A 21,924-nucleotide genomic window follows, 5' to 3' on the forward strand; every position below is an offset into this window, starting at 1 on the left:
GCCAGCACGGGCAGCCATGAGGACCCCACATGTGGAGATGCTGTTACCAGCCCCCCCTTTGTTCCTGACTGATGGCACCGAGGATGGTGCTAGGCTTTAAGTATGGGGAGGTCGGTTAGTACTTGACTTCAGGAGGTAACTTTTCTTTCTTTTAGCACCAATAGATAAATTTTCTTTTTTTTTAGATAGAATAGATTGCATAGTAATAATTAGTTGCATGTGTACTCTGCTTGGTTGAAAAATAATAAGTCCTTTTCAAAGACCCTATTTTTGAAAATTTCACTAATTCAAACCAAAATCCTATGTTAAACTTGTTTGAAGACTATAAATTGGAACATGGTTTAGAGCTGGAACACATAAACCAGTGAGATTTTGAGCCTAATTGTATGGTTACAGCATTTAACCATTATTTTATTCTTGTGTGTTTTTTCTCCTCTATGATTGCAATCTATGGTTTGTTCCATTCTATATGTCCATTATTTAATGTATTCATGCATATGTATGATTGAGGCCATCATTTGTTATCAACTCACTATCCTAAATGGCCTACCATTCTAATTATCCCTTGTTGCCACTTTGAACCTCTATATCCCCTGTTATTCTCTTTACCACATCACTAGCCTTAAGCAGAAAAATAAGTACTTACCTTAATTGAATCCTTGGTTAGCTTAAGATAGAGATTATGTGCAAGCTAAGTGTGGGGAAACTATGAGAGCTTGGGTTAATAAAAATGTATGTTAATTGATAAATATCTAAGGTCTGAATGCTACTCATGTGAAATTATGAAAACCAAATCCATTGGTGCTACAATGCTCTAAAAAAAGATGATTATTTCAGTTTAAGTCTAGGGGAATGAAAGCACCCCAAATGATAAGTTTAATAAAAAGAATCAATGCATATGAGGTGAAATAAAAAGAATAATTACGTGCATGAGTAGATGCAACATACAAAGTGAGACTATGGGTAGTTAGGCATGATTTCAGAAGCATAAGGAATGTGTGTGTGTATTAGGTGAGAACTTAGGATAATCAAGGATTCAATTTTCAGTTCACTTGGCCATACATGTACCCTCACCCTTGCCTAAGCCCCATTACAACCTTAAGAAAGACCTCATGATATTTGCATGTGTGCATTAGATATTTGTTGATTGGTTAGATGAAGAACAAGGTTTTAGAAGGCGTGAATGGAGGAGACTAGAGTGGATTACCCTATACACCTGAGTGACTAGAGTGCATATATGCTCCTAGTGAGGGTTCAAGCTTAACTCTATATTCCCAGCTTTCATGAGTTGTCTCCTCCCAAGTTTACCTAACTTTTATTGTGTGATTTGGATTAGTGGAATTTGATTTCTGTTTGTCTTGGAAGACTTGTTTATTTTCTTAACTAAGTAGGCATGGACATTTCATCATATAGTTGCATTCATGTACATAGGTTGCATTGCATGAGTCTTACTTTCCCTATTCACTATTTTTGTCTCCTTGAGTTTAGCATGAGGACATGCTATTGTTTAAGTGTGGGGAGTTTGATAAACCACTATTTCATGGTTTATCTTGTGCTAATTTGAGTGGTTTTTATCAACTCTTTACCTAGTTATTCATATGATTTGCATGATTTTACAATTTCTTCCCAATTTTATTCTATATGGTTGAAAACTTGCTTCCTAGACATTTAAATTATATATTTTTAATTCTCCTTTATACCATTCGATGCCGTGATTCGTGCGTTAAGTGTTTTCAGGCTTTATAGGGCATGAATGACTTAGAGGATGGAAAGGAAGCTTGCAAAAATGGAAGGAACGCAAGAAAACAAAGAAGCTGACCAGCGAAGAGCGGCGCGCGCGCGCACCTGGCACGTACGCGCACATTAGCGTATTCACATATTGACGCGCACGCGCACCTGGCACGGACACGCAATAAGCAAAAAGCACAATCAACGTGCACGCGCACCTGGCGCGCACGCATGACATGCGCGACCTGCAGAAATAGCCGAAATCGCTGGGGGCAATTTCAGGCCAGTTTTAAACCCAATTTTCGGCCCAGAAACACAGACTAGAGCCAGGGAATAGCAGAGACTCATGGGACATTCTCATTCTGCATAGTTTTAGTTTAGTTTTGGGAATATAGAGAGAATTCTACTCCTTCCTCTAGGTTTTCTTTACATTCATAGTTTTAGAGTTTTAGTGCTTTACTTTGGATATTGAGAAGATTCATTACCTCCGTTGGAGCTTCCTCATTCTAGTTTGTCTCTCTATTCTTTACTCTTTTATTGCCCATTGACTCTGTTTAAATAAGTATGTTCATGATTTTGGGATTTATTAATGCAAAGAACTATTTTTACTTTTAATTGAATTTTAGTTTTTAACTATCATATTTTTCTTTTATTCCTCTCTTAATTATGTGAAAGTTATATTTATGATAATGGAGTAGTTCTCTAACTTGATTGGGAGTTGATTAAAAGGAAAAACTTGAGTTGGAATACTCAAGTGTTAATATTAATTGGAAGTTGTTGGCTAATTCTCCTGTCTTCGACTCTAAACCTTTCTTAGGAAAGGATTAGGACGCAAGCGATAGGATTAGTTTGAGAGTACTTGACTTTCCCTTATTATATAAGAGATAACTAAGTAGGATAACAACCCTTTTATTATTACACTTGAGAGAGTTCAACAGGGATAGAACTTCAATTTAATCTTCTCTCGGTCAAGGTGATGAGCGGATAATTTATACGCTTTTTGGCATTGTTTTTAGGTAGTTTTTAGTAAGTTTAAGCTACTTTTAGGGATGTTTTCGTTAGTTTTTATGTTAAATTCACATTTCTGGACTTTACTATGAGTTTGTGTGTTTTTCTGTGATTTCAGGTATTTTCTGGCTGAAATTGAGGGACTTGAGCAAAACTCTGAAAAAGGCTGACAAAAGGACTGCTGATGCTGTTGGAATCTGACCTCCCTGTACTCAAAATGGATTTTCTGGAGCTACAGAACTCCAATTGGCGCGCTCTCAACGGCTTTGGAAAGTAGACATCCAGAGCTTTCCAGCAATATATAATAGTTCATACTTTATTCGGAAATTGACGACGTAACTTGGCGTTAAACGCCAAGTTCATGCTGCTGTCTAGAGTTAAACGCCAGAAAAACGTCATGATCCGGAGTTGAACGCCCAAAACACGTCATAACTCGGAGTTCAACTCCAAGAGAAGCCTCAGCTCGTGGATTGAACAATCTCAGCCCAAACATACACCAAGTGGGCCCCGGAAGTGGATTTATGCATCAATTACTTACTCATGTAAACCCTAGGAGCTAGTTTATTATAAATAGAACATTTAACTATTGTATTAGATATCTTTGATCATTCGGTCTTGTGACCACATGGGGGCTGGCCTCTCGGCCATGCCTAAACCTTTTACTTATGTATTTTCAACGGTGGAGTTTCTGCACACCATAGATTAAGGGTGTGGAGCTCTGCTGTACCTCAAGTATTAATGCAATTCTATTTTCTTTTATTCAAATCTCTCTTATTCTTATTCCAAGATATTCATTCGCACCCAAGAACATGATGAATGTGATGATTATATGACCCTCATTATCATTCTCACTTATGAACGCGCGTGATTGACAACCACTTCCGTTCTACATGCAACAGAGCTTGAATGTGTATCTCTTAGATTCCCCATCAGAATCTTCGTGGTATAAGCTAGAAAGATGGCGGCATTCATGAGGATCCGGAAAGTCTCACCTTGTCTGTGGTATTCCGAGTAAGATCCTGGGAATCCGGAAAGTCTAACCTTGTCTGTGGTATTCCGAGTAGGATTCCGGTAATGAATGACTGTGACGTGCTTCAGACTTGCAAGTGCTGGGCGTGATGACAAACGCAAAAGAATCAAGGGATTCTATTCCAGTAGGCACAAGAACCAACCAGTGATTAGCCGTGCTGTGACAGAGCGCGTGAGCGTAGTTTTCACTGCGAGGATGGGATGTAGCCTTCGGCCAGGTGATGCCTCCAGACGATTAGCCATGCGAGTGACAGCCGCAGAGGACCATTTTCCCGAGAGGATTGAAAGTAGCCATCGTCGAATAGTGAACCCCTATACACAGCTTGCCATGGAAAGGAGTAAGAAGGATTGAGTTGAAGCAGTAGGAAAGCAGGCGTCCTTGAGCCATACAGTATCTCCATATGCTTATCTGAAATTCCCACCAATGAATCTGCATAAGTATTTTATCCCTTTTATTATTTCATCTATTTTCTTATTTCTATTTTCGAACCCATAAACCAATTTAATCTGCCTAACTGAGATTTACAAGGTGACCATAGCTTGCTTCATACCAACAATCTCTGTGGGATCGACCCTTACTCGCGTAAGGTTTATTACTTGGACGACCCAGTACACTTGTTGGTTAGTTGAACGGAGTTGTGAATTCAACCGATGCCATAATAATAATTTCATACAAAGAACATGGATCACAATTTCGTCCACCAAGTTTTTGGCGCCGTTGCCGGGGATTGTTCGAGTATGGACAACTGACGGTTCATCTTGTTGCTCAGATTAGGTAATTTTCTTTTCAAAAATCTTTTTCAAAATTTTTCTTTTATTTTTCGTTTTTTTTCTCACATTATTTTCGAAAAAATTAATAAAAATTCAAAAAAATTCATAAAATCATAAAAATAAAAAAAAATATTTTGTATTTCTTGTTTGAGTCTTGAGTCAATTTTTAAGTTTGGTGTCAATTGCATGCTTTAAAAAAATTTTTTCTTGCATTTTTCGAAAATTCCATGCATTCAAAGTGTTCTTCATGATCTTCAAGTTGTTCTTGATAAGTCTTCTTGTTTGATCTTGATGTTTTCTTGTTTTGTGTCTTTTCTTGTTTTTCATGTGCATCTTTGCATTCATATTTTCCAAGCATTAAAAATTTCTAAGTTTGGTGTCTTGCATATTTTCTTTGCATCAAAAATTTTTCAAAAATATGTTCTTGATGTTCATCATGATCTTCAAAATGTTCTTGGTGTTCATCTTGACATACATAGCATTCTTGCATGCATTCATTGTTTTGATTTAAAAATTTCATGCATTGAGTATTTTTGTTGTTTTTCTCTCTCATAATTAAAAATTCAAAAATAAAAAAAAATATCTTTTCCTTATTTTCCTCCAAATTTTCGAAATTTTGGGTTGACTTGGTCAAAAATTTTCAAAATTAGTTGTTTCTTACAAGTCAAGTCAAAATTTCAATTTTAAAAATCTTATCTTTTCAAAATCTTTTTCAAAAATCATATCTTTTTCATTTTTTCTATTTTTTGAAAATTTCAAAAACATTTTTCAAATTATTTTCAAAATCTTTTCCTTATCTTTACATCATATTTTCGAAAATTCACTAATAATTAATGTGATTGGTTCAAAAATTTGAAGTTTGTTACTTTCTTGTTAAGAAAGGTTCAATCTTTAAGTTCTAGAATCTTATCTTGTAGTTTCTTGTTAGTGAAGTAAATAATTTTAAAATTTTTTTTTTGAATTAAATCTTTTTATCTTTTATTTTGATCTTTTTCAAAAATTCTATCTTTTTCAAAATTTGATTTCAAAAAAAAAAAAAATCTTATCTAACTTACTATCTTCTTATCTTTTTCAATTTTGATTTCAAATCTTTTTCAATCAACTAACTAACTTTTTGTTTGTTTCTTATCTTTTTCAAAACCACCTAACTACATTTCCCTCTCTAATTTTCGAAAATATCTCACCCCTTTTTCAAAAGTTCTTTTTAATTAATTAATTGTTTCATGTTTTAAATTTTAATTACATTTTATCTCTAATTTTCGAAAATTACTAATCTCTTTTTCAAAATTATTTTCGAAATCTCCCTTCTCTTTTCTTCTTCTATTTAATTATTTAATTACTAACACTTCTCTTCACCTCTCTTCATCCAAAAAAAATTCCGAATCTCCCTCTTCATTCTTCTACCCCTTCTTTTTCTACTAACATAAAGGAATCTCTATACTGTGACATAGAGGATTCCTCTTCTTTTCTTGTTTTCTTCTCTTTCATATGAGCAGGAACAAGGATAAAGGCACTCTTGTTGAAATTGATCCAGAACCTGAAAGGACTCTTAAGAGAAAATTAAGAGAAGCTAAATTAAATTATTCTAAAGGTAACCTTTCAGAAACATTAGAACAAGAGAAGGAGATGGCAGCCAAAAATAATAATAATGCAAGGAGAATGCTTGGTGACTTCAAAAAACCAACGTCCAAGTTTGATGGAAGAAGTATCTCCATTCCTGCCATTGGAGCCAACAACTTTGAGCTTAAGCCTCAACTAGTTGCCTTGATGCAACAAAACTGCAAGTTTTATGGACTTCCATCTGAAGATCCCTATCAGTTCTTAACTGAGTTCTTGCAGATCTGTGAGACTGTAAAGACGAATGGAGTTGATCCTGAAGTCTACAGACTCATGCTTTTCCCTTTTGCTGTAAGAGACAGAGCTAGAGTATGGTTGGATTCACAACTGAAGGATAGCCTGTACTCATGGGATAAGCTGGTCACTGCCTTCTTGGATAAATTCTTCCCTCCTCAAAAGCTGAGCAAGCTGAGAGTGGATGTTCAAACCTTCAAACAAAAAGATGGTGAATCCTTCTATGAAGCTTGGGAAAGATACAAGCAGCTGACCAAAAGATGTCCATCTGACATGTTTTCAGAATGGACCATATTAGATATATTCTATTATGGTCTCTCTGAATTTTCGAAAATGTCATTGGATCATTCTGCAGGTGGATCTATTCACCTGAAGAAAACGCCTGAAGAGGCTCAAGAACTCATTGACATGGTTGCAAATAACCAGTTCATGTACACTTCTGAGAGGAATTCCGTGAACAATGGGATACCTCAGAAGAAAGGAGTTCTTGAAATTGATACTCTGAATGCCATATTGGCTCAGAACAAAGTGTTGACTCAACAAGTCAACATGATCTCTCAAAATCTGAATGGATGGCAACATGCATCCAACAGTACTAGAGAGGCAGCTTCTGAAGAAGCTTATGATCCTGAGAACCCTGCCATGGCAGAGGTTAATTACATGGGTGAACCTTATGGAAACACCTATAACTCATCATGGAGAAATCATCCAAATTTCTCATGGAAGGATCAACAAAAGCCTCAACAAGGTTTTAACAATGGTGGACGCAACAGGCTGGGCAATAGCAAGCCATATCCATCATCTTCTCAGCAACAGACAGAGAATTCTGAACAAAACACTTCTAATTTAGCCAATGTAGTCTCTGATCTGTCAAAGGCCACTTTCAGTTTCATGAGTGAAACAAGATCCTCCATTAGAAATTTGGAGGCACAAGTGGGCCAGCTGAGTAAGAAAGTCATTGAAACTCCTCCCAGTACTCTCCCAAGCAATACAGAAGAGAATCCAAAAGGAGAGTGCAAAGCCATTGACATAGTCAATATGGCCGAATGCACAAGGGAGGAGGAGGACGAAAATCCTAGTGAGGAAGACCTCCTGGGACGTCCCTCAAGCAAGAAGGAGTTTCCTATTAAGGATCCAGAGGAATCTGAGGCTCATATAGAGACCATAGAGATTCCATTAAATCTCCTTCTGCCATTCATGAGCTCTGAAGACTATTCTTCCTCTGAAGAGGATAAAGATGTAACTGGAGAGAAAGTTGCTCAATACTTAGGAGCTATCATGAAGCTGAATGCCAAGTTATTTGGTAATGAGACTTGGGAAAGTGAACCTCCCTTGCTCATTAATGAACTGGATACTTGGATTCAGAAAATTCTACCTCAAAAGAAACAAGATCCTGGCAAGTTCTTAATACCCTGTACCATAGGCACCATGATCTTTGAAAAGGCTCTGTGTGATCTGGGGTCAGGGATAAATCTAATGCCACTCTCTGTAATGGAGAAGCTGGGGATCATTGAGGTACAACCTGCCTTGTTCTCATTACAACTGGCAGACAAGTCATTGAGACAGGCCTATGGAATAGTAGAGGACGTGCTAGTAAAGGTTGAAGGCCTTTACATCCCTGCTGATTTCATAATCTTAGACACTAGGAAGGAAGAGGATGATTGCATCATCCTTGGAAGACCTTTCCTAGCCACAGCAGGAGCTGTGATAGATGTCAACAGAGGGGAATTAGTCCTTCAATTAAATGGGGACTACCTTGTGTTTAAGGCACATGGCCATCCCTCTGTGACAAAAGAGAGTAAGCATGAAGAGCTTCTCTCAATTCAGAGTCAAGAAGAGCCCACACAGTCAAACTCTAAGTTTGGTGTTGTGAGGCCACAACCAAACTCTAAGTTTGGTGTTAAGATCCCATATCCAAACTCTAAGTTTGGTGTGGACAACTATACAACATTGACCTGATCACCTTGTGGCTCCATGAGAGCCACTGTCAAGCTATTGAAATTAAAGAAGCGCTTGTTGGGAGGCAACCCAATTTTATTTATCTAATTTTATTTTATTCTATTTTATTGTTATTTTATGTTTTATTAGGTACATGATCATGAGGAGTCACGAAAAAATCATGAAAATTAAAAACAGAATCAAAAACAGCAGAAGAAAAAATTTTCACCCTGGAGGACGCACAGGCTGGCGTCCAACGCCAGTAAGGTGCATCTGGCTGGCGTTCAACGCCAGAACAGAGCACCATTCTGGCGCTGAACGCCAGAAACAAGCAACATTCTGGCGCTGAACGCCAGGAATGTGCCCAGAGAGGAAAAACTGGCGCTGAACGCCAGTAACAAGCATGAAATTGGCGTTCAACGCCAGAAACATGCTTTACATGGGCGTTGAACGCCCAGAATGTGCACTAATGGGCGTTTAAACGCCAGAATGATGCACAAGGGCATTTTACATGCCTATTTGGTGCAGGGATGGAATTCCTTGACACCTCAGGATCTGTGGACCCCACAGGATCACCTCAGGATCTGTGGACCCCACAGGATCCCCACCTACCATATTCCCACCTTACCTTTTAATCCTAATCACACTCTCCTAATCCAAATTCACTCTTCCCCATGTCACACTTCCCAACACCTTTCACCAATCACCTCAATTCCTCTTCCCAATTACCCTATTCACCACTCACATCCATCCACTCTTCCCCATAAACCCCACCTACCTTCAAAAATTCAAACCAATTTCCCTCCCATTCCCACCCAAAAAGCCGAACCTACCTCTCTCCCTCTCTACCATATTTTCTTCTTCTTCTTCTTCTCTTCTTTCTTTTATTGCTCGAGGGCGAGCAATATTTTAAGTTTGGTGTGGTAAAAGCATAAGCTTTTTTTTGTTTTTCCATTACCAATGGCACCTAAGGCCGGAATATCCTCTAGAAAAGGAAAAGGGAAGACAAAAGCTTCCACCTCCGAGTCATGGGAGATGGAAAGATTCATCTCCAAGAGCCATCAAGACCACTTCTATGATGTTGTGGCAAAGAAGAAGGTGATCCCTGAGGTCCCTTTCAAGCTCAAGAAAAATGAGTATCCGGAGATCCGACATGAAGTCCGAAGAAGAGGTTGGGAAGTCTTAACCAACCCCATGCAACAAGTCGGAATCTTAATGGTTCAAGAGTTCTATGCCAATGCATGGATCACTAGGAACCATGATCAAGGTATGAACCCGAGTCCAAAGAATTATCTCACAATGGTTCGGGGGAAATACTTGGATTTTAGTCCGAAAAATGTGAGGTTGGCGTTTCACTTGCCTATGATGCAAGGAGATGAACGCCCCTACACTAGAAGGGTCAACTTTGATCAAAGGTTGGACCAAGTCCTTATGGACATTTATGTGGAAGGAGCTCAATGGAAGAGAGACTCCAAAGGCAAGCCAGTCCAACTAAGAAGACTGGACCTCAAGCCTATAGCTAGAGGATGGTTGGAGTTCATTCAACGCTCCATCATTCCTACTAGCAACCGATCTGAAGTTACTGTGGATCGGGCCATCATGATTCATGGCATCATGATTGGAGAGGAAGTAGAAGTTCATGAGGTCATCTCCAATGAAATCTACAAAATAGCCGACAAGCCCTCACCTATGGCACGGCTAGCTTTTCCTCACCTTATTTGCCATCTATGTTACTCAGCTGGAGTTATCATAGAAGGAGATGTCTCCATTGAAGAAGACAAGCCCATCACCAAGAAAAGGATGGAGCAAGCAAGAGAAGCTCCTCACGGTTTTCAAGAGGTGCATGAGGAAGTTCATCATCAAGAAATCCCTGAGATGCCTCAAGGGATGCACTTTCCTCCAAACAACTATTGGGAGCAACTCAACACTTCTTTAGAAGGTTTGAGTCACAATGTGGAACAATTAAGGGTGGAACATCATGAGCACTCCATCATTCTCCAAGAAATAAGAGAAGATCAAAGAGCAATGAGGGAGGAGCAACAAAGGCAAGGAAGGGACATAGAAGAGCTAAAGAACATCATTGGTCCTTCAAGAAGAAGACGCCACTAGAGGTGGATTCATTCCTTGTTCTTTATTTCTTTCTGTTTTTGGTTTTTAGTATTGTGTTATCTATGTTTTTGTGTCTTTATTTCATGATCATTAGTATGTAACCATGCCTTAAAGCTATGAATAAAATCCATTAATCCTTCACCTCTCTTAAAAGAAAAATGTTTTAATTCAAAAGAACAAGAAGTACATGAATTTCGAATTTATCCTTGAATTTAATTTAATTATATTGATGTGGTGACAATACTTTTTGTTTTCTGAATGAATGCTTGAACAGTGCATATGTCTTTTGATCTTGTTGTTTATGAATGTTAAAATTGTTGGCTCTTGAAAGAATGATGAACAAAGAGAAATGTTATTGATGATCTGAAAAATCATGAAATTGATTCTTGAAGCAAGAAAAAGCAGTGAAAAAAAAAGGCGAAAAAAAAATATATAGAAAAAGAAGGAGCAATAGAAAAAGCCAATAGCCCTTAAAACCAAAAGGCAAGGGTAAAAAGGATCCAAGGCTTTGAGCATCAATGGATAGGAGGGCCCAAGGAAATAAAATCCAGGCCTAAGCGGCTAAACCAAGTTGTCCCTAACCATGTGCTTGTGTCATGAAGGTCCAAGTGAAAAGCTTGAGACCAAGTGGTTAAAGTCGTGATCCAAAGTCAAAAGAGTGTGCTTAAGAGCTCTGGATACCACTAACTGGGGACTCTAGCAAAGCTGAGTCACAATCTGAAAAGGTTCACCCAGTTATGTGTCTGTGGCATTTATGTATCCGGTGGTAATACTGGAAAACAAAGTGCTTAGGGCCACGGCCAAGACTCATAAGTAGCTGTGTTCAAGAATCAACATGCTTAACTAGGAAAATCAATAACACTATCCAAAATTCTAAGTTCCTAGAGAAGCCAATCATTCTAAACTTCAAAGGAAAAAGTGAGCTGCCAAAACTGTTCAGAAGCAAAAAAGCTACAAGTCCCGCTCATCTAATTATAATTAATATTCATTGATATTCTGGAATTTATAGTATATTCTCTTCTTTTTATCCTATTTGATTTTTAGTTGCTTGGGGACAAGCAACAATTTAAGTTTGGTGTTGTGATGAGCGGATAATTTATACGCTTTTTGGCATTGTTTTTAGGTAGTTTTTAGTAAGTTTAAGCTACTTTTAGGGATGTTTTCGTTAGTTTTTATGTTAAATTCACATTTCTGGACTTTACTATGAGTTTGTGTGTTTTTCTGTGATTTCAGGTATTTTCTGGCTGAAATTAAGGGACTTGAGCAAAACTCTGAAAAAGGCTGACAAAAGGACTGCTGATGCTGTTGGAATCTGATCTCCCTGCACTCAAAATGGATTTTCTGGAGCTACAGAACTCCAATTGGCGCGCTCTCAACGGCGTTGGAAAGTAGACATCCAGAGCTTTCCAGCAATATATAATAGTCCATACTTTATTCGGAAATTGACGACGTAACTTGGCGTTAAACGCCAAGTTCATGCTGCTGTCTGGAGTTAAACGCCAGAAAAACGTCATGATCCGGAGTTGAACGCCCAAAACACGTCATAACTCGGAGTTCAACTCCAAGAGAAGCCTCAGCTCGTGGATTGAACAAGCTCAGCCCAAACATACACCAAGTGGGCCCCGAAAGTGGATTTATGCATCAATTACTTACTCATGTAAACCCTAGGAGCTAGTTTATTATAAATAGAACATTTAACTATTGTATTAGATATCTTTGATCATTCGGTCTTGTGACCACATGGGGGCTGGCCTCTCGGCCATGCCTGAACCTTTTACTTATGTATTTTCAACGGTGGAGTTTCTGCACACCATAGATTAAGGGTGTGGAGCTCTGCTGTACCTCAAGTATTAATGCAATTCTATTTTCTTTTATTCAAATCTCTCTTATTCTTATTCCAAGATATTCATTCGCACCCAAGAACATGATGAATGTGATGATTATATGACCCTCATTATCATTCTCACTTATGAACGCGCGTGATTGACAACCACTTCCGTTCTACATGCAACAGAGCTTGAATGTGTATCTCTTAGATTCCCCAACAGAATCTTCGTGGTATAAGCTAGAAAGATGGCGGCATTCATGAGGATCCGGAAAGTCTCACCTTGTCTGTGGTATTCCGAGTAGGATCCTGGGAATCTGGAAAGTCTAACCTTGTCTGTGGTATTCCGAGTAGGATTCCGATAATGAATGACTGTGACGTGCTTCAGACTTGCAAGTGCTGGGCGTGATGACAAACGCAAAAGAATCAAGGGATTCTATTCCAGTAGGCGCAGGAACCAACCAGTGATTAGCCGTGCTGTGACAGAGCGCGTGAGCGTAGTTTTCACTGCGAGGATGGGATGTAGCCTTCGGCCAGGTGATGCCTCCAGACGATTAGCCATGCGAGTGACAGCCGCAGAGGACCATTTTCCCGAGAGGATTGAAAGTAGCCATCGTCGAATGGTGAACCCCTATACACAGCTTGCCATGGAAAGGAGTAAGAAGGATTGAGTTGAAGCAGTAGGAAAGCAGGCGTCCTTGAGCCATACAGTATCTCCATATGCTTATCTGAAATTCCCACCAATGAATCTGCATAAGTATTTTATCCCTTTTATTATTTCATCTATTTTCTTATTTCTATTTTCGAACCCATAAACCAATTTAATCTGCCTAACTGAGATTTACAAGGTGACCATAGCTTGCTTCATACCAACAATCTCTATGGGATCGACCCTTACTCGCGTAAGGTTTATTACTTGGACGACCCAGTACACTTGCTGGTTAGTTGAACGGAGTTGTGAATTCAACCGATGCCATAATAATAATTTCATACAAAGAACATGGATCACAATTTCGTCCACCACAAGGCTTTTATTTAAATTACATAAATTCTCAATCATTTATTTCTCTGTTTTTCAAACTCAAAAATCTCTTGGAAAATATCTAATTAATAAAATAGCACTCTTTCTGCAACTCGTTGGGAGGCGATTTGGGATTCATATTCCCAATATTTTATTTCTAAATTTTGTGACAACCCATTCTAAATTGATACGCGGAATCAACATTGGTTAAGAGCTATACTTGCAACGTTATTTTCTCTATAAACTCTTGATCGATTATTTTTCCGTACGTCACTTACACACGCTACTTTGCGAACTCCTTGATTATAGAGGCAGAGGTTGATGACACGATTGTTGCCATCCATGCCACTATGAGATGTTTCGACGTCGGGATAGCCGAGCAACACGCTGTAACCTTTGCCATATTAACAATGATATTTTTCTTACCCATGTCTTATTATCGAGGCTCCAAAAGCGATTGAGGTGCATCCATTGAGCGATCCAAATACCACAGTCATTCCTTTGCCACAATTCAATGCACATGTTAACAAAGCAATATAACAAAAGAACAAACAGCCACTAAATTGAATATATACTTTGAAAAATGGTATATTTAAACTTACGATTTGGTAGATTATTGCAGGACAGCTGGCTTATTGAATTTATACTTAGAAAATTGAATGTTTCTAAAGGAAGGTGTTTCACCGAAGTTCTTATCGGATAAAAAATTCTCAAGGTAATTTAGCAGATTGTTAATGACACTCTTACGCTCTGTCATCAATGTGCCCTTTTTGAAAGAGTCTAGATATCTCACGGTCTCGTGAAGTAAATCAACCACTATGAGAAACCAATGGCCATTGAGCTAAACTGGCACAAAATCTACAACAAACAGTCGGAAAATAACCTTAAGTAAAAACATCCATGAAATATTATTATATGAATTAATTGAAGGTTCAATAAAATTAACAAACCTGGTGTACACTGGCAAGGTCTCCCATAAAGTTATCCTTGATATATTTCTTTGTGCCAACACAGTTCTGTTTTGGGCTTAAAACAATTTGCTACGATGAATATTGAACTAAGTGAGGAATCTTATTATGTTTCTAGTCTATCTGGGAAGATATATTAATTTTGAAGACTAAATTTCGAATTGCTAATAAACTTACAGAAGATATCGGTGGCAGAAACCATTAGTTGCCATATTTGTTTTCTTTTGGCCCAAAATGCCCTTTGGTGAGCATCGAACAAACTAAGGTAAGGACCTATAGAGTACAGACAATCATGGTTATTCTGCACCAATCCAAATTTGATAATTTTACAAGGATAATAAATAAATAATGCAAAACTAATTCTTACATCACCAATTATTGGCTTACCGGGCATTATAGTCAGAAGAGTCTTGCGTGTGCCACTACAATGATCGTTTGGAACAAGCACTTTTCTGAAATCATAAAATCAGAATATTATACTATAGTGGTAGAAAAGGTTATAAAAAATTATATGACAAATTAGCAATAAAATGAGAAATAAGTTAATTTTACTCACTCTGGATCCAAATTGTTTCCAAAGATGTAAGCAGCAATGGCCAATTCTTTATTGAATGGTGCAGAATAATGGCATCAAAAAATAAGTTCAGTACTCATTCATTTTTATCAACAAAAAGTGTGAAAAAAAATGCAATTATAAAAATAATATAAATATTTATAAGTTGGATTTTAGCGTTTTCAGATCTAACGAAAACATGGCAAGTGTTTTAAACCGCAGTAAAAATATTTATAAGTTACTAACTAAAGCCACACTTACATCGATAATATAAATACTAAAGTTGCATTTGCATAAAATATGATTTTTTTTACCAACTTGATTACCGAGGATGGAAAAGTACAATGTTATAATGTTAATTATTTACTCAAAGTATACACCCAAAATTAGCCAGATATTTTTTTCATATTAAAAATAAAAAATTTTTCATCTACTAAGGTTATCCGAAAAGTTACGTGGGAAGTTATCCCCGTCCATATTTGGATTGTAGTTGTTGTATTAAAGCCATGGACGTCTTGGAGGAAGCTTCTCCGCAAATTGCAATTCTTTCTACAACTCCAAAAAATATGATAATTATTTTAAGCACTGTTACTTATTTGTCAATAATGTCCTCTCAACTGATCAGCTTTCCACGACATCAACAAATCAAATTCTCATATCACTAATTAAAATTTAGCTCCCAAGTATTAATCAGGATTCTAATCAACCTTCCAATGTCACTAACAGGCACAATATGATGACCAGAAAAAGAAACTGGTACTCACGAGCCTAAATCCCTCAACAGCGAAGCTCAAACCTCATATCCAGTGAAAAAAATAGGAGAAATTGAGGAAGAGATTGTAATATGTGAGAATACTAAAAAGTTCTTCACCCCTAAATGGGAACAGTGGAAAATCCAATGGTTGAATGATGTTGTACTTTGTGAACTATAACATTATCTATTGTGTACTATTTTGATCAAATGCTATCTAAGTGGTATTTAATAGTTGTTATTTAAAAATAAAAACATAAAACCTTAACTACGGAGACCGGTAATCCACGCTTTCTTCCCTTGCACCTCCAAGTACTCTTCTTCGTGACTGGTTCGTCACCCAAAAACATTGAGGGATTGGCATCAAGTATTTCTTTCAAAAGGGTCCGACAGCGGAGTAACAACTAGAGTAGTATTCGAAAACTTTATGCGTTTCAAAGTGTCCAACGGCGGGGTAACAACTGGAGCAGTATTCGAAAGCTTTACACCGTCACTCCCACTTTTTGGTGAGGAACCCACCGTTTTCACAATCTCTGGGAGAACTGCTGTTATCCCTTGTACAACAGCTTCGCGAATCATCGTCGACAATGCCTCGGCAATACCCTTTCCAAGCTACAAGATGCCATAAAATAAGACACGTTAGTTGTATAATAAGGTAACAACACAGCAAATATGAACATCACAAAAGATAATTAAATACATGTTAAATAGAGTATGCCAAGAAAGTAATGCATCTTCGGGTATGGTAGCCAAAAAATAGATTACCTTCTCATCCAAGGCAGAGAAGTCCATGTTTGATTCTCCATTAGAAGTTACAGAGGCATCCAGTATGTACTGCTCAAGCCAAATAAATTTTAGTATTTTTATTAGGCTAAAAAAATTACTAAACAGAGTTTACAAACGACTAATAATCTGATCATTTAACAAAAACAAGCATGATTTACCTTACTCATATTCTCTGCTCCTCTGATCTGTAGTGATTGAAAAAAGAGTGTTAGGTTTAAAACTTCATAATAAACACTGTTATTGATAGGGATAACTAACAAAGATAACGAAAAAATCAATTTTTTTATAAAGATATCCTAATAAATCAGAAAGATATCATAATTTTCTAACTAATATTCAAATTAAATCCAATTTTTTTGTAAAGATATCGTAACAAATAAATAAAATATTTTATTTTTTCATTTGATACTCATATTTAAATTTAAATTCAATTTAGTATGTTTTTATAAAGATGTCTTACAAAATAATTACGTTAATCCAATTTACAATTTCGTAATCAAATCAAAGATCTGAAATTTAAATTCTAGTTTACCTCTTGTTGCAGGATTGAGTTAAAAGGCCGGCCGACAGATCCTTCCTCAATTCCATCGCTCTCTTCGTTCTCCTTCGATCAAAGCCTGATCTCTCTGTCGGTGAAAAGAACTATCAAAGCTCCCTTACTTCTCCTTCTTTCTGATCCTGGGGCGTAACTGCTATTTCACCGCTTAGCCTTAGCGACCTCATGGTTTTCTCTGAGTCACTGTTGTCTGAAACTGTCACAGGTGCCATCTGGGCCTAAGATGTTCTCATTCTTTAATGCGTATATTGGCTATAACCAACTTAAGATGAACCCTGTGGATGCGAAAAAGAGTGAATGGCAGCAGTGATGATCAAATAAGTTAGATTTTGAGAAATGTAAAAAGTGAGCGGAAGGAAAAGAAAAGAGAAATGTGAAATGCAGAAATAATTGAAATGAAATATAGAAAATTATGGTTTCTTCCTATTCAACAGACGCGTTACTAAATAAATTCTTAATTACATATTTATTTTAAAAAAATAAAGATAATCTATTATCTTTTAAAATTAAATACTAATGAATACATATAGAGGATGACTCGTAGTAGAATTCAAAATTTAAATCCAAAATAAAGTATTTTTTATTCAAAATTTAAATCTAAAATATTTTTAACTTATTACTTTTAGAAAAGTATAAAAAAATCTCAATTCTATTACAATATATGAATTCTATCATTATATAATTTTATAGTCAAATTCGATTGTACAAAGTTGATAACTAAAAAATAATTCACATTATGTAACAACAATATCAAAACTAAATTCTTATAATAAAAAGTGACAAATTTAAGTTATAAACATGTATAAATAATTATAATAACAGATAAGTTATAATAATAATAATAATAATAATAATAATAATAATAATAATAATTATATATTTTATGTTTATCATAAAGTGAGTTATAGCTTACGTATCCGTTTCAAGTTCTTAATTTAATATTTTTATAAATATTATAATAATTAATCCTTCCTAATAATTTTTATATTATAATTTTTTTAATAATTAAATATTTTTAATAATTCTTTTGAGTATTTTTTTTCAAATTAAATCTTATAAATTTTTTTATTACAGTGATAAAAATGGACACAAGCTCTAACTTCAGTCATACATTAAAGAAGTAAAAATCTATCTACCTCTACTATTTGAATAATTATACTTTGAATACGTATTGATATCATTAATGTATAATGTAGAGTTTAATAAGTAAAAATCTATCTACCTCTAACCATTTTGTGTACGTATACAAATATATCCTTAGTTTATTTTTTCAGTTATTTCTTTTCTATAAACATATTATAATTGTTAATTTTCTATCGTACTCAAAAAAAGGTCTGAATTTGCGTGATTTTTGTACATTCAGTCTGGTCAGACTATTTTTCTTAGTTGTAGCTGCAAAAATAATTCTAATGTATAAATATCTAAGGTATAGAATTCAATACCATAGATATTATTTAAAGGGTAAAGTATATTTTTTGTCCCTGAAGTTTGGCAAAAGTTTCAAAAACATCCCTAAGTTTTATTTTATTTCAATTTCATCCCAAAAGTTTTCGATTTGCATCAAATATACTCTCGACGGCGAAATTTTAAAAAAAATTAAGACCAATCTAAAAATAATGTATAAAAATTATGCTTGATTTGTTTGTGTTGAGGGTTGTTCTTATGAAATTGTTATTGAATTATTCTTAAATTTTTTGAAAAATTAGCCGTCAAGAGTATATTTGATGCAAATCGAAAATTTTTGGGACAAAATTGAAACAAAATAAAATTTAGGAGTATTTTAAAAATTTTTATCAAACTTTAGGGACAAAAAATATACTTTACCCTTATTTAAATAACTGAATTCTAATATTAGAATTTGATTAGTTTAATCTCCAAAGAAAGGTTCTAATTTAATACTAGTTATGCTACACATAACATAACATATAAATGTCTTTAAAAAAAAAGACATTTTTAGTGTCTTTATTAAAATGGTCTCCAATTATAGATTGAGTTAATATTTTTTTAAAAAAATTCTCTTATTAAGAGTCAAACTCAAGACGTCCGGCTTACTAAACAAATGCTCTAACCAACTAAGTTACAAGAACTGCTTGAAAAAAATTACATTGACTACTATACTTGATCGCAGTAAATTAGACATAAAATTTCAACTTCAATTTTGTTGGCCGATTCTCTCATGGTACAGGCTATCAGCAACATAAATATGTAAAAATGAACCCATCAACAGCACAATTAAATAAAGTTTTAAAGTTTCTAACTAACTTAAGTTGATCTACACTACAAAAAATTTTGGTAAAAACGGCGGTTTTTTTTGGTATTTACGACGGTTTGAACCGCCATTATTACCAAGAATGGCGGTTTCGTAAAGTGACGTAATTCTGGGCGCCATTCTGGTTATTACGGCGGTTTTTTAAAAACCGCCACAATTCCCTGGGTTAAAACGGCGGTTTTTGAATAGGTTAAAACGGCGGTTCAAACCGCCGTTATTTCCAGGGTTAAAACGGCGGTTTTTTGATAGGTTAAAACGGCGGTTCGAACCGCCGTTTTTTCCAAGGTTAAAACGGCGGTTTTTTACTAGGTTAAAATGGCGGTTTGAACCGCCATTATTACCTTGACAGAATGACGTTTTGGTTGATTAAAACGGCATTTTTAAACCGCCATTTTTACCCTGACAGCAACGTTTTGGTTGGTTAAAATGACATTTTGAACCGCCGTTTTACCCTGACAGTGGCATTTTTATACCAGTTTAAACGGCATTATTACCACGTAAAAATGACATTTTTTATCGTTTAAAAAAGCAATTTTTATCAACGTTTTTATCGCGTTAAATATTTTTGTGATTAAAATTTCACAATAACAAAAAATCATAATCCATAAATGAAATATTGTAACTCATAAACAAAGTATTAATATAATATATTTTTTATTATTGGAAATCAAAAGTAATAATTCCTATACAAAAATTTGTCTTACTAAACTTACCAAAATACAAGCATTGCAATAAGCACTAATTAGTCCAATCTACCATCCAGTTCCCTAAACTATGTTAATATCTAATAATGTATTTAAACCATCTAATAAGTGTTGTTTTTACTTCTTAAAATATGAATATACAAGAAAATAATAAGTGCCTTAGTTTCTTGGTCTCTTGTGTGAATTCCATCCCGGGACTCTGCACCTTCTCTTCAACAATGTCAAACTAGGAATTAAAAAGTAAAAGACTAGCAGCTCTAGGAATGATCTATTCTGAAATAAAAAAATAGATACAGACTATTAAGGATGATTTGCAAACACACAATAGATTCTAAAATAAAAAATAAGCATTCTTGCAAAACTTTGAGCCAATCGAGAAAGAATAAATCTGGTTTAAATATTCAGTACTCGGGAAATATCTAGTACTTTACATGGATCTTTGTTATAAATTCATGCCATTTTTAAGCAAAATATTATAGCAATAACTATACTGGAGGTAATGGAATTTGCTTTAATATACCTTCCCACTGGTAGGATTATTTCCTGGCTCAGACACAGTCTCACACTGCCCAAAAAGAAGTCTTATGTGCTTAGCTATTTATTTAAATAAAAAAGAACTTGTAATTTAAATAAAAAAGAACTTGCAGTAACATGGTGCATGTTAGTGAACTCAGTTATTCAAGGCAAGACCAAATACCAGATTTTGAATCAAAAAATCAAAATCAAACTCTAGGTAATCAAACTCTAGCTTGTATATGAGAGCTAACTTGAGATAGAAATTAGACCCGGTATGCATTTGGTTGAAAAGTGGCAACAAAAATTTAGAATTCTTACTTGTATAATTAGGAGGGCAGAAAGCCATGATTTGGTGGAAGCTTCCACAGTTTCTCATAATCTGAATCCCATCTTGAATCATTCAACTGTAAAAAAAAAGAATCAGAACACTGAAGTTAAAAGTTTTGTTTGCCATGATTTATAATTTTTTTTACAAGATAAAAAGAGACAAAAAAAAAAAGAGTAGATGATTTATATAATGATTGTGGGAGGTTACTGTGTTACAGGTTTGGAGACAATGGATGGATAACATGTCATTGAGTATATTAGACCCAAATATTAAAAATAACTATTCAGAAATTGAAGTCCTTAAGTGCATTCAAATTGGTGTATTGTGTTCAACAAGATCCTGATGCAAGACCAACAATGGCATCCGTTGTTACATATCTTAGCAGCCATTCAATTGAGTTGCCACTTCCACAAGAACCTGCATTTTTTATGGACAAAAAGATGGATCAAAGAGCAGCTGCACAGGAATCAAGTTCTAGTTCACATCCACTTTCACAAAATGAAATGTCTTGTGCAAACATTTTTCAACTAGATCCTTTTATCTAACTTAGTTTATCCTTTTCTTAGAAAATTTAGGTGAATCATAATTGGAAAATGAGACTTCAAACTTGAACATTTGTCCATACCTCATCATACTTTTCACCTCCTTTGACAATAACTGAGTAATAAACTTTCTGTGATTTCCCTTCCTTTGCCTCTTCAACTTCATCTATGTAGGCGACACGAAGCGCTGAATTCCTACACGGGATATTCCATTACTTCTTTGAGAATCACTTTGTTATATTAAGTACATCTATATAGTTTGGAAAATGGTATAGTTGACTCACTCTAACATCAGGCCAAGAATGTTAGTATAGATACTTCTCTCTTTGGGATTCATGGATTTCTTTTGAGCACCATAGACTTGGCAAGAAATAACATAGGTGAACTTCAAATTAGCCAAAGCCTGTGCATATTCAAAGAGCCCCGTCTTATCTTTATCTTGAAAATCCGTTGTCCGGAAGCCGCTAAATATAGATGCAAGGAAGAAAAAAACATATACTTCATTCTTAAGGAATGGAATTGCACTATGAATTAGAATTTGAAATAAAGGAGATAACTGACTATTGTCTCCAGCATATTCCAGGAAACATTGAAGAATCAAAGCTTCCCTATAATACATCATTCCTCTCACTAGCAGAAACAAAATGAAAATCAACATTTGAATTAGAAAC

The 21,924-nt window shown here is 35.5% G+C and overlaps 1 non-coding gene across 1 annotated transcript; it reads right to left on the reverse strand.

The window, feature by feature from the left end:
* Positions 1 to 6,558: 6,558 nt before the first annotated feature.
* Positions 6,559 to 6,662, reverse strand: LOC130938157 (small nucleolar RNA R71). Its single transcript, XR_009069333.1, has one exon. It is a non-coding gene; the product is annotated as a small nucleolar RNA R71 (small nucleolar RNA).
* Positions 6,663 to 21,924: the final 15,262 nt, after the last annotated feature.

This window comes from Arachis stenosperma, chromosome 6 (assembly GCF_014773155.1).
Source record: "Arachis stenosperma cultivar V10309 chromosome 6, arast.V10309.gnm1.PFL2, whole genome shotgun sequence".
Classification (NCBI taxonomy): Eukaryota; Viridiplantae; Streptophyta; class Magnoliopsida; order Fabales; family Fabaceae; genus Arachis; species Arachis stenosperma.